The 11,152-nt window shown below is 37.9% G+C and overlaps 1 pseudogene across 1 annotated transcript; it reads right to left on the reverse strand.

The window, feature by feature from the left end:
• Window positions 1–8,396: 8,396 nt before the first annotated feature.
• Window positions 8,397–9,666, reverse strand: LOC308236669 (large ribosomal subunit protein uL4-like; annotated as a pseudogene). The gene has a single exon. The product of its transcript is annotated as a large ribosomal subunit protein uL4-like (transcript).
• Between the last annotated feature and the right edge of the window lie 1,486 nt (window positions 9,667–11,152).

Below are 11,152 nucleotides of genomic sequence, written 5' to 3' on the forward strand. Positions count from 1 at the left end.
TGATTTTTATATCACTTGAGATAATGCAGTAACTTTCCAAAAAGACAGAATGAATTTATATAATTAGGTTCCACAGATTAGTGAAATCCCTTTCTGATAACTATATTCTTTCGCTCTGAATACTGGCTCTTTAGGAGAACTGTTGTACGGTAGGTGGGGAAGGAAGAGAGGAATCACACAGCTTCAAGCAACAGATTATCTTGAACTTAAAAAAAAGGCAAAGACTTAAAACTTCAAGTAACTCTTGCCAAGAGAATTTCCACAAGATGCAGAGACTTTCTGATTATAAAATGCATTAAGGGAATCAAAATATGCCACTTGGCATAGGATTATTTTGAACTGAAGGCAATTGAGACAAAGCAGACACAGGAGGTATGTTCTCCTATCTGACTAAAAGCAGGGCATAAATTTCCTTTTCATAAGGAAATATCCATTTGTAAAGGTACCCGCTCTCCTATATCAGGAAAGAAAAAGGACTCATCACTGGAGATGACACTAAGATGAGTCTGCATAAATAACCTGTAGATGAAAAGGGGACCACATACTAAACCTGAAAAGCTCAGGGAAGGCTTACATGGTAGGCCTTAGAAACTCAGAGACCAAAAGTAACCATATTGGAATGATCTTTTACCTCAAAACATAATATGAACTATAGCTCTAATCAAATTACTTTAAGTGATGAATTTTCTCATCAGAAATATATTTTTTAAGAAAGGAAACAGAAATTCTAATTTTTGGAAGTGACTTGCATCATTCAGATTACCCCCTCTTGAAAGAAAAGAAGAAGCAATCTTAGAACTTTTAGAAAACCAAGAAAAATTATCACTAATTAGATGTTTAATAGTGTTCATTCTAAGTAACATATAAATGGTAGGTCAAATGTTTAATATAATACAGCTGTATTTAGTGTAGGCTTTATGGAATAACCTCTTGCATTAATATACCCCTTATTTCCATTTAAAGAATAATAGCTAGAATTTATGTAATAATTCATATTTTATAAAGTATTTTAAAATATATAACCCTACTTGACCAATCAATGTGCTCTAATCTGGACCACAATTTTTCCATATTCAATTACTGTAGAGGATCAAAGTTAATATTACTATTGCTTTTATGATATTGTTATGCAACCCCAATGTACAACATTGTTCCCATTAAAAAACATATGATTTACAACAATCTGTCTACAATGTCACTTTTAAGAATGCGTTGCTGAAAAAAAATAACTGCCTTCAAATGATTAGCTTTTTAAATTCTAAAATCCTATTTATTTTAATTCACCTGGTAAAATAGTGTTAATACACTTTAGTCTAAATTTCCTGTTTTCCACTTTTTGCCTTCATTGCAATAAGGGAACTAAATACTAGTGTTGGTTCTTTAGGAGACTGTCAGTGAATGAGAATGCCAAAACGGATATTGGACAATATACAGGGATTCCTTAAAAGCATGTCATCACATTCTCATACTTTAAATCCACATTACTTTAAAGTTAAACAGTTTTTAATTTCTCTTCAAAGCAGTTACAGAAGAGGCTAAGGTTAAATTAATCCCCTTGATGGTTGAGAGTGACTAATATCTCTTTGGCACAGGAATAATTTCACCCAGTGATATGGCAGTGATATGCTTACTCATCCTTAATCATCTGTTCTCTCTCAGTGCTAAGGCAAACGTCTTCAGTACACTGTGCTGTAAGTGAGCCAAGAAGGCACTGAATTAATTGCCCTTGCTCCAAGCACACTGGATAGTCTAGAAGCAGACAGAATCACATAACTCCAAAATGGATAAGTCAGACATCAGCCCACAGTAAAATGGCTGGAAGAGGCCTTGGTCTCAATTTATCTTTGATCTTTTTTACCTTCCTATAACACACTTGACATAATACATTTTTGTTATTTGTGCCAAGTAACACAACTACACAGCCAAGAGTGCTAATTATTCCAATTTACATGAGCTAAGGGATTGGAAGGTTTTTCCTAAAACCTTCAGACAATCATTGTACAGACTGCATCTCAATCTAAGCCTATCCATTCACTTCTACATCTTTCTAATTTTTATCTGTGAAATATAAAACAAACTTGCCCTCTTTTTTTTCATCAGGTTATTCCCCTCCATAATACCCAGGTGGTATCAATTGTGACCTAAATTGGAGAGGCAAGGAGACTCCTAGCAGTTATCCTACTGATTCAGATCTGCAGACCTCACTCACTCATTTATTCAATTGATATTTATTAAGTGCCTACAAGGCATTCTGCTAAATACTGTGAGAAAATAAAGATGATTCAGATCCAGGGCATATCTTGAAAGGATTTACTATCAGTAGAGATAAAATGTGCACAGAATAACTACTGTAATGCCAGGAGTGTACACAATCCATAGAGGAAAAGAGCCATCAAAAGACAGGTAAAAACAAAGAGCTGTTGAGTGCTAGCTGATAGAATCTGAGAAAGTCTCATAAAGAAGGTGGCATGTGAGGATAAGTAGGGTTTGAACCTTGGAGAGGGAGGGAGGGTCATTTAAGCTCAGTGAAAGCCTGAGCAATCGTAACAGTGGGACAGAGCACCAGTGCATACTGCAACTCCTGATAGTTCAGTACAGTACAAAGAATCCTACACTTGGAATCAAAGCCATGGGTCAAACCCCAAATTTGCTACCTTTTAGTTCTGTAACCTCAGTCACTTAACTTCTCTGAGCTTTAGTTTGCTTCTGTAAAGTGGGAAAGGTAAGTATTTTCACATTTGCATGCTGTTGTGCAAATAAAATAGGATAATGAAAAGTTAATGTGCACAATTATAATTAAACTCACATCCCTTTTTCTCAAGACTTCTCCCCATTTGGTCCACATTTCTGCCTCCTGATTTCTCCCCACAGTTTTCCTCACCTTGCTTGCAATTCCCCATCCTTTCTCAACAGAAAAATAATAACAAGAATCTCATGAAATATTTATCCCTGCTTCTTCTGAGGCTGAGTGTAGGCGGTATTGTTTTGCTTTTGAAGATGGCTCCAGATTGACATCCTTGCTAAAACTACCCACACAATTTACACCCAGTAAGAAACAGCCTTCTAAATTCACTGGAGGACATTGGAGTTGATATTTTTGACTCTTCTTCCAGTGCCATTTCACTGCGATAGATATGCAGATGAGACAACCTAATATGGGTCAAAGTCAAAGAAACATATACTTCCTCAAACTTTCTTCTGATAATCACATCAGAATTTCCTTGAACCCTAGGTTATAAATTATAAGTAATTATGTTTGTATGATGAAACTCCTTCTAATACAAGCCTATAATCACAGCAGAGCTGACAAATACAAACATAATAGTTATATTGTTGATTTTGATCATTTAAAATTATATATCAACTTAGAGGCCCAGTGCATGAATTCATGCACCAGTGGGGCCCTCAGTCTGGCCTGCGGGATCGGGCCAAAACTGACTCTCCAACATCCCCCGAGGGGTCCTGGATTGCAAGAGGTCACAGGCCAGGCCAAGGGACCCCACCAGTCCACTATCGGGGCTGGGGAGGGATGTGAGAGGTTGGCCAGCTGGGAAGGGACCGCAGGAGGGCTCCAGGGCATGTCCAGCCCATCTCACTCAGTCTCGATCGGCCAGACCCCAGCAGCAAGCTAACCTACCAGTTGGAGCATCTGCCCTCTGGTGGTCAGTGCATGTCATAGCGAATGGTTGTGCGGCCTTAGCATATCAGCATATTACGCTTTGATTGGTTGAACAGCTGACCGGACAACTGGACACTTAGCATATTAGGCTTTTATTATATAGGATAAAGAAATGTCTTCCTCTTGATCCCAGGTCAAAAAGCTAGATATAGAAAAAGGAAATTCCCAAGGGCAGAATTTATGGTTTTCATCTTTGTATTCCCAGTGATTGATACAAAGACTGGCATATGCTAGCTGCTCAATAAATATTTGTACAAATGAATGAATGAGTGAAAACATCTCTAATCCTGCCTGTAGTTCAAACTTCCAACACATATGGCATGTTTTCTTGGTGCCTTAAACTCAAGAGGTTACAAACCAAACTCAAAAATATATCATTTTTTCATGATTTTTTTTATCTCTAACAGTGATACCATCATTTCTCTGAATCACCCAAAATCAAATCTGCATAGGTTCCTCATCTCATACTCATTCCCTTTTTATCAGTTATTAATTTAATTCCTGTTGATGGTTTCTTTGGGATAATCCTCATGTCTCTTCTTTTTTCTTTCATCTCCACTATCAACTACCTAAGACCATGGATCAATTTATCATTCTATGACCATAATCATTTTGCTCCCTGAAAGATAGGTGAAATGCTTCCTTTGTCAGATGAGTTGTCTAAACACTTTAACTTGGCACTACAGATCCCTCATGATCACATCCAAATTATTTTTATAGTCCTAATTTGTACAGGTCCATTACATATACTTTATGTCCCAATTCAATAGGATCACTACACATCTTTCTCTTTAGACTCTACTCCTTTTCTCTAGCCTGGAGAATCTTATGTATCCTTGATGTCCAGCTCAACCATAAGTCCTCAGTGGCTTCCTTGGCCAAAATAAGTAGCCCCTCTACAGTCTTCTGGATCACTTAGTTCAAACCTACCTCATTTGGCTTTATATTTTAGAAGTGTATGTATTTGTTTTTATCATCCTCACTAGCTCATAAATTAATCTACTTGTTCCAAAATATGTATGGAGGACCTATTATGCTCAAGGAGCTGTAATGGATGCTGGGGAGTCATCAATAAAGAAGACAGTCATGGTCTCTGCCCTGGTAAAGCTTCCTTTGCATCAAAAGAAATATGTGTGTACAAGGAACAGGAAAAAGCCAGAGTGGCTAAAGGTGTAAAGTAGATGAGGCAGGACATGGGTAGCCTCTAAGGGTCATTTTGGGCCACAATAAGAAGTGGAGTATTCTTCTAAATGAAAGAAGTCATTCATGGACTTTATGCAGAGGAAAGAGATATTGGATTTAGATTTGTCAGCAGTCTCACTGGCTGCTGTGTAGAAAATGGGTTGTAGGAAAACTGGTTAAAGAGGCTATTCACATTTTTAGGCAAATAATAATAGTGATTTGCTTTAGAGTGGTAACAGTGAAGATGGAGAAAAGTAGATGAATCAGGGGTACATTTTGGAGATAAAGTCCACAGGATTGAATGTGGAAGGAGAAAGAAAAAAAAGAAGGATTACTCCTAGCTCTTTTATATGAGCACTTGTGTTAACACATTTTCTGAAGTGGAAAATGTTGAAAGCAGAGCAGATATAGGAGGGTGATAGGTAGATGAGAGAGGCTTAAACATGTTTTAATGCTAATTAAAATGATGCAGTAGAGAGGAAGTGATAAAAGACACAAAGAAGAAATCAATCCTAAGGGTCACAAAGTCTGCTATCCTGCCAATCTAGTTGTTGGGGGTTCAGTGTCATTAAGTAAATGAGACTTTAGACCATGGACACTGACTAGTCAGTATGGAGGAACACTGGATTATACATGCATAAATAAATGAATATTTATTCAATTACAACAATTCTCCATCCTAATCTATATAACTTTCATAAGCAATATTAAAAGAAGAAATCTTGAAACATTTTTTGGGATTATTCCCTATCTAACCCTCACTGGATAATTTCCATCAGCATTCAAACATGTTCAAGGCAGGTTAAAAAGCCATATGCATTGTATAATCTACTACATTTACACACACACATGCATTTTATACAAAATTAAGGATACCATTAAAATGTAAATAGTATTTTTAGAATTGGATTACAAATAATTTTTTTCATTGTCTACACTTTACAAAATTTTTTATACTGAACATGTACTTTTTAATCTTTAAAAAATAATTATTAGATAAATATCTTAGGCTCTCATAGATACTCAAGTTCTGGATGATTTTTCAGGGAGAAAAAAGAGACTAGCACAGTCAGCAGCATAGTTTTACTCAAGGCATTTGCTCTGTCCCCCTGGTCTTTCCTCCCACAAGGAGTATATATGGCCTCCCCAAGTCTACTATTAGGTCCTAGCCACCATCTCCCACCTGCAGGAGCTGCCACTTATCAGAGAAAGCTCCTTTACTCACATCAAGAGTCCAGAAAAGGTGCCCATTGCCATCTCTCAGGCCATCAACTATAAATTAAAATTCTTTCCCAATAGGCATTACATTCATATGTATTAAAATTCAAAAGTACAGACAGTATATAGTGAAAGCTCCTCCTCACACCCTTGTTCCCCAGATGCCTAGTTCCCCTCGCTTGGTGAAACAAGTGTTTCCAGTTTCTCTGTAACCTCCTAGAGATAAATAATGGAAAATAATTTTTTAAATTTATTAAATAATGAAAAATATTTCATTCAGAAAAATTAGAAAACACAAATAACCACTAAGAAGGCAATAGAACCGATGCTGTTAACATTTGGGTGTGTATCATTTTAGATTTCTCTGTGCTTAAATTAACACCCATGCATATCTAAGAAATTATAATGAAACAAAATAATTAAATTTAAAAATATCTCTCTGTATCAATTATTCCTATAAATATCCTTTCAAAATTTTGCCCCAGCTGGTGTTGTTCAGTGGTTAGAGCGTCAGCCTGAGCACTGAAGAGTTGCAGGTTCGATCCTCAGCTCCGGCCAGGGTGCATGTGGGAGGCAACCAATCGATGTGTCTCTCTCACAATGATCTCTCTCTCTCTCTCTCTCTTTCCCTCCTTCCTCTCTCTCTTCTACTCTCTCTAAAAATCAATGGAAAAAATATCTTCGGGTGAGGATTAACCAAAAAATAAAAAAGGAATAAATATCCTTTCAAAATTTAGATCATACTGTAAATGTTTTAAATAAATATATCATGAATATATTTCCATTTTAATAAAGATATGCCCCCATATTATCTTTAATGGTCAAATAGTATTCTATTATTTGAACACATTATTTAAACAACCCCCTTCTTACAGGACTTTTAGATTGGTTTAAATTTTTTTTAATGTTGTATTGAATATTCATAAGTGGGTGAGTGGGTGTGTATTTTTGTGTGTATCACTAGTGATATTTAGAGCATAAATTTCTACATGAAAACTGCTAGGTCACCTTTAGCCTTCCAGAAAGGGCACCTCTAACAGCTGTCCATGAAAACTGGCAACTGGCACTTCAGTTCTGAAAGGGTACTAATTCTTGATTGCCCATGAGAGGAAGCCATTCTCATCTTTTTCAATATCTCTACGCTTAGCATAGTGTTAAGAATATAATTAAGAACTCATTAAATACTTTTTGGATGCAAGAACTGAATTCACTTTAAAATAGCTATCATTTCCTAATACCCACTAGCTGTTCAAGACTCTCCCTGTACCCCTTTTTCTTACCCCTTACCCAAGGTGAAGTAAAATTTTTTTAAACCAATGAGCTCAAACACAGAGTTGAAGAGAATGACTACAAGTGCTTGCTTCACAAAATACTTTAGCTAAAATGATCGACAATCACTCATACATAATCCAGTTACCATTTCTTGAGGGCCTACTGAGTATTTATCAGGTATACTATTTAAATAACCTCTTATCCTATTCTTCGAGGTAAATGATTTATTACCCATTTATAGACAGTAGCTAATGATTTTTCAAATCTGTGGAGTGCATACTATGTTTCATGCACTGTTCTATGCATTACCATGTTTTTTCACACAACAAAATATTTATTTAGTATCTGCTATGTGCCAGGTGCTATAGACCAGTGAGTAAAAGACAAAACCTCTGATTTTATGGAGTTTACATTGGGAAAGGTGAACAGTTATAAAAATAAACAAGGAAACTAAAGTAAATGAGATCATGAAAGGTACCTAAATGAAAAAATAAAGCAGGAAATGGTTATATGAAGTTCTTATTAATCCTCACAGCAACTATATCTTCTTTTTACAACTAAAATAACTTGAGAGAAAGAGAGGGCTCAGTAACTTGACCAGGTTTTATGTAACTAAATATGGATGCACCTGTAGAGGCTTTAGAGCCCCCTCCCCATAGAATGTCTATCAGCACCCCACCCCAAGCTTTGAAATGAATAACTGGTGTTTTCTCCATCTTATGTTAAAAGCTCAGGAGAGCAGCCTCAAAACCCCAACACCTACCAAAGCTCTACAAGGTAACCACATGATTATCCCAGCTACTGTACTGTGCAAGTTCTGCAATTGCTATAATAGATGAAGGACAAAGCTGGTGTGGGATTTGTCAATAACAAAAAGAGAGAATTATCACTTATCCTAAAAACAACCCTGGGAGACAGGTATTATCCCAATAGGAACACCAAGGTGTCTATTTTTTTTTGGGGGGGGGGTTGCCTTTGATCATATTTTTATTCAAAATTAGCTGTCCAAAGTGACTTAACCTTTATGGAATAAACAAATTTAAGTTTACCCAACAGGCTTCTTTTCTTCTGTGGTGGGTTTCTTTTCTGCGGGCTTCTTCTCAGCTGCTGGTTTCTTGGTAGCTGCAGCCTTTTTCCCCACCAAAGGCTTCTTCTGCTTCTTTAACGCCAACAGCCTTCTTTCCTTTCTTCTCTACCACAGGCTTCTTGCCTAGAACCCCCTTCTCATCTGATTTGGCTTCCAGTGCTGCTGCTGCTTTATCCACTCGAAGCTTGTGGTTCTTAGCCTGGCGAAGAATGGTGTTCCGGTGCATAGTCTTTGCATATGGGTATAGCTTCAACATGATTCTCAGGCTTTTCAGTGGATTCTTCTTCAAGACTCTCCGGTGAATCTTCTTGTGTGGTGCTCAGAGGGCTCTTTGGATCCCTGGGCTTTTCAAGATTCTGCTAAGGTCTGTATTAAGCATCTTGTGCATGGGAAGGCTGTAGTTACTCTTGAGGGATGCAGCTCCACACCAGTGCCATACAGCTCATTTAACTTGCAGAAAGCACTTTCAGTCCAAATGCAAAAACAGCCCACATGCCCTCCAGGTGCAAGTTTCAAAATGTTCAGTTTGCTTACGTTAAGCAAAGTAATTCCAGGGATGTTTCTGAAGGCTTTGATGTCACTGTTATCCTCATTATAGATTATGCAAAATCCCCTGCGCTGGATACAACCGTTTCTCATTTTGCCCTTGCCAGCCCTCATTCGCTGAGAGACATAGACCTTTTTTATTTCATTCCAGGCCTTAAGTTTCTTAAGAAGCAAAACAGTCTCCTTGGTTTTCTTGTAGCCTTCAACTTTATCTTCAACCACCAAAGGAAGTTCAGGAACTTCCTCAATACATTAGACATGACCAGTGCTGGTAAGGCTGAGACGGCTAGAGCAGAACAGATGGCATATCGTTTCTGTGTTGTGTTTACTCTGCGGTGTCAATGGCGCCAGGTTTTCATTGGTGCAAACATTTGGCCCCCACGGCACATATTTCCAAAAGCACCCTGGCCAAAACAACAAGTTCCACCACCTCGGACTTTGGGAATTCGAGCCACAGCTCTGTGCCAGTACCCCAGGACTAGGCACTGGTTTGATGACCTGACAATTCACTGACAGCATAGGGCTGTCTATTATTTTTGCGCAAGTTGGTGTGAACAAAGTTTACAATATCTGGTGGAATGGGAGCCTTGAACACAGCAGGCAAAATGACATTTTTGCCAAATGTTTCCCCCTTTCCAGAGTACACAGATATCAGTGGATGAGCATACGCCATGGCGGGGAGAGGAGAAGGCCCGAGATACCAAGGTTTTACAGATGAGCAAACTGAAAAATCTATCTTGCCCAGTGTCATACTGTAACACTGGCTGAGGCAGGATTTCAACCCACCTCACTCCAGTTCCTAAAGCTAAGGGAGATGACTCCCATGGGGGCTACAGCTCCAGACTTCAAGATGCCTTCTCAGAGTCACATCTTCTGGACTTAGGGCACAGCTGCCTGTCTACAGCAAAGTCTCTTGAGAGAAAGCAAAGGTGTATATTGAAACAAGGTACTTAGGAATCATTTCTGAGGAAAAAAACACACAAAAGGATTCTTCTCACACACACCGAAACCAACCAAACAACCAAACAAAAAAAGTAAAGTCTCAAAGCACCAATATGAAATGTTTGGCTGAAAGGAGAGGTGTCTTGAGTCTTAAGTACTTTTCCACTCCCTGAACAACTTATTGAGCTCCCCACCTCTCCCCACTTATGATTAATAGAGTTTCATGAGCTGTTCAGTCTCCAGGCCATTTTGCTTTAGGAAGCTTTGATTTGAGAAATGAGACAAGTAGTTTCAGTGCTGTCATCATTAGGGGATAAAAAGAAATCTATTTAAATGGTTTTTAAATATTCACAAGAAGAGCCAGAGGGTCTTGGCCATGTTCCTCTCCTCTGTCCCTCTTGCCCAGATAACCTAATGCATCAGAATAATAAACACAAACTGTGACTCTGTCAGCAGATGCTGAAGATAGTCACAGGGAGTATGGCCAATGTTGGCCTGAGCTCTTGTCCCTGAAGAACTTGGGTCTTTAAGGATGTGGTTCAATAAAGGATCTTTGACATGGCTTCTCTCAAGCAGGCTGCAAGACAAGATGGCTGGGGAAATAACAATCTGATTTTTTTAAAAAAGCTTTTAAAATTAGTTCCATGTAATTGGAACTTTTTAGCATCCAAGAAGATCAGAACCAAATCTGGGCCAGCTGTAATTACTGAAAAAAAAGAAGCCTTTAAAAGGGTGTATAAATTGGTAGAACCTGTTTGGATGCATTCTGTCAAATGCATTGAAATTTAAAATGTGGTTTCCCTTTAGTGATTCCACTTCTAGGACATGTTTAAGACAAATGGAAAGATATATTGTTTGCAAATATTCTTGTATACTAGCATATCTTTCCTAGTATACAAGAATATTTGCAAACACACTTTGTAATTTGAAAAACAACATAAACATGCATCCATAGAGGGATGGTTAAATGAATTATAATTTATCTATACTAAAGTATATATTATGCAGTGAATAAAAAGGATAAGATCACCTAGCCAGTGTTGCTCAATGGTTAAGCATCACCCATGAACCAAGAGGTCCCTGGTTCAGTTCCTGCTCAGGACACATACCTGGGCTATGGGCTCAATCCCCATAGCGTGTGTGCAGAGGGCAGCTGATCAGGAATGTTTCTCTCTCATGGATGTTTCTATCTCTCTATTACTCTCCCTTCCTCTCTCTCTAAAAAT

Source organism: Plecotus auritus, assembly GCF_963455305.1.
Source record: "Plecotus auritus genome assembly, chromosome: 11".
Taxonomy (NCBI): Eukaryota; Metazoa; Chordata; class Mammalia; order Chiroptera; family Vespertilionidae; genus Plecotus; species Plecotus auritus.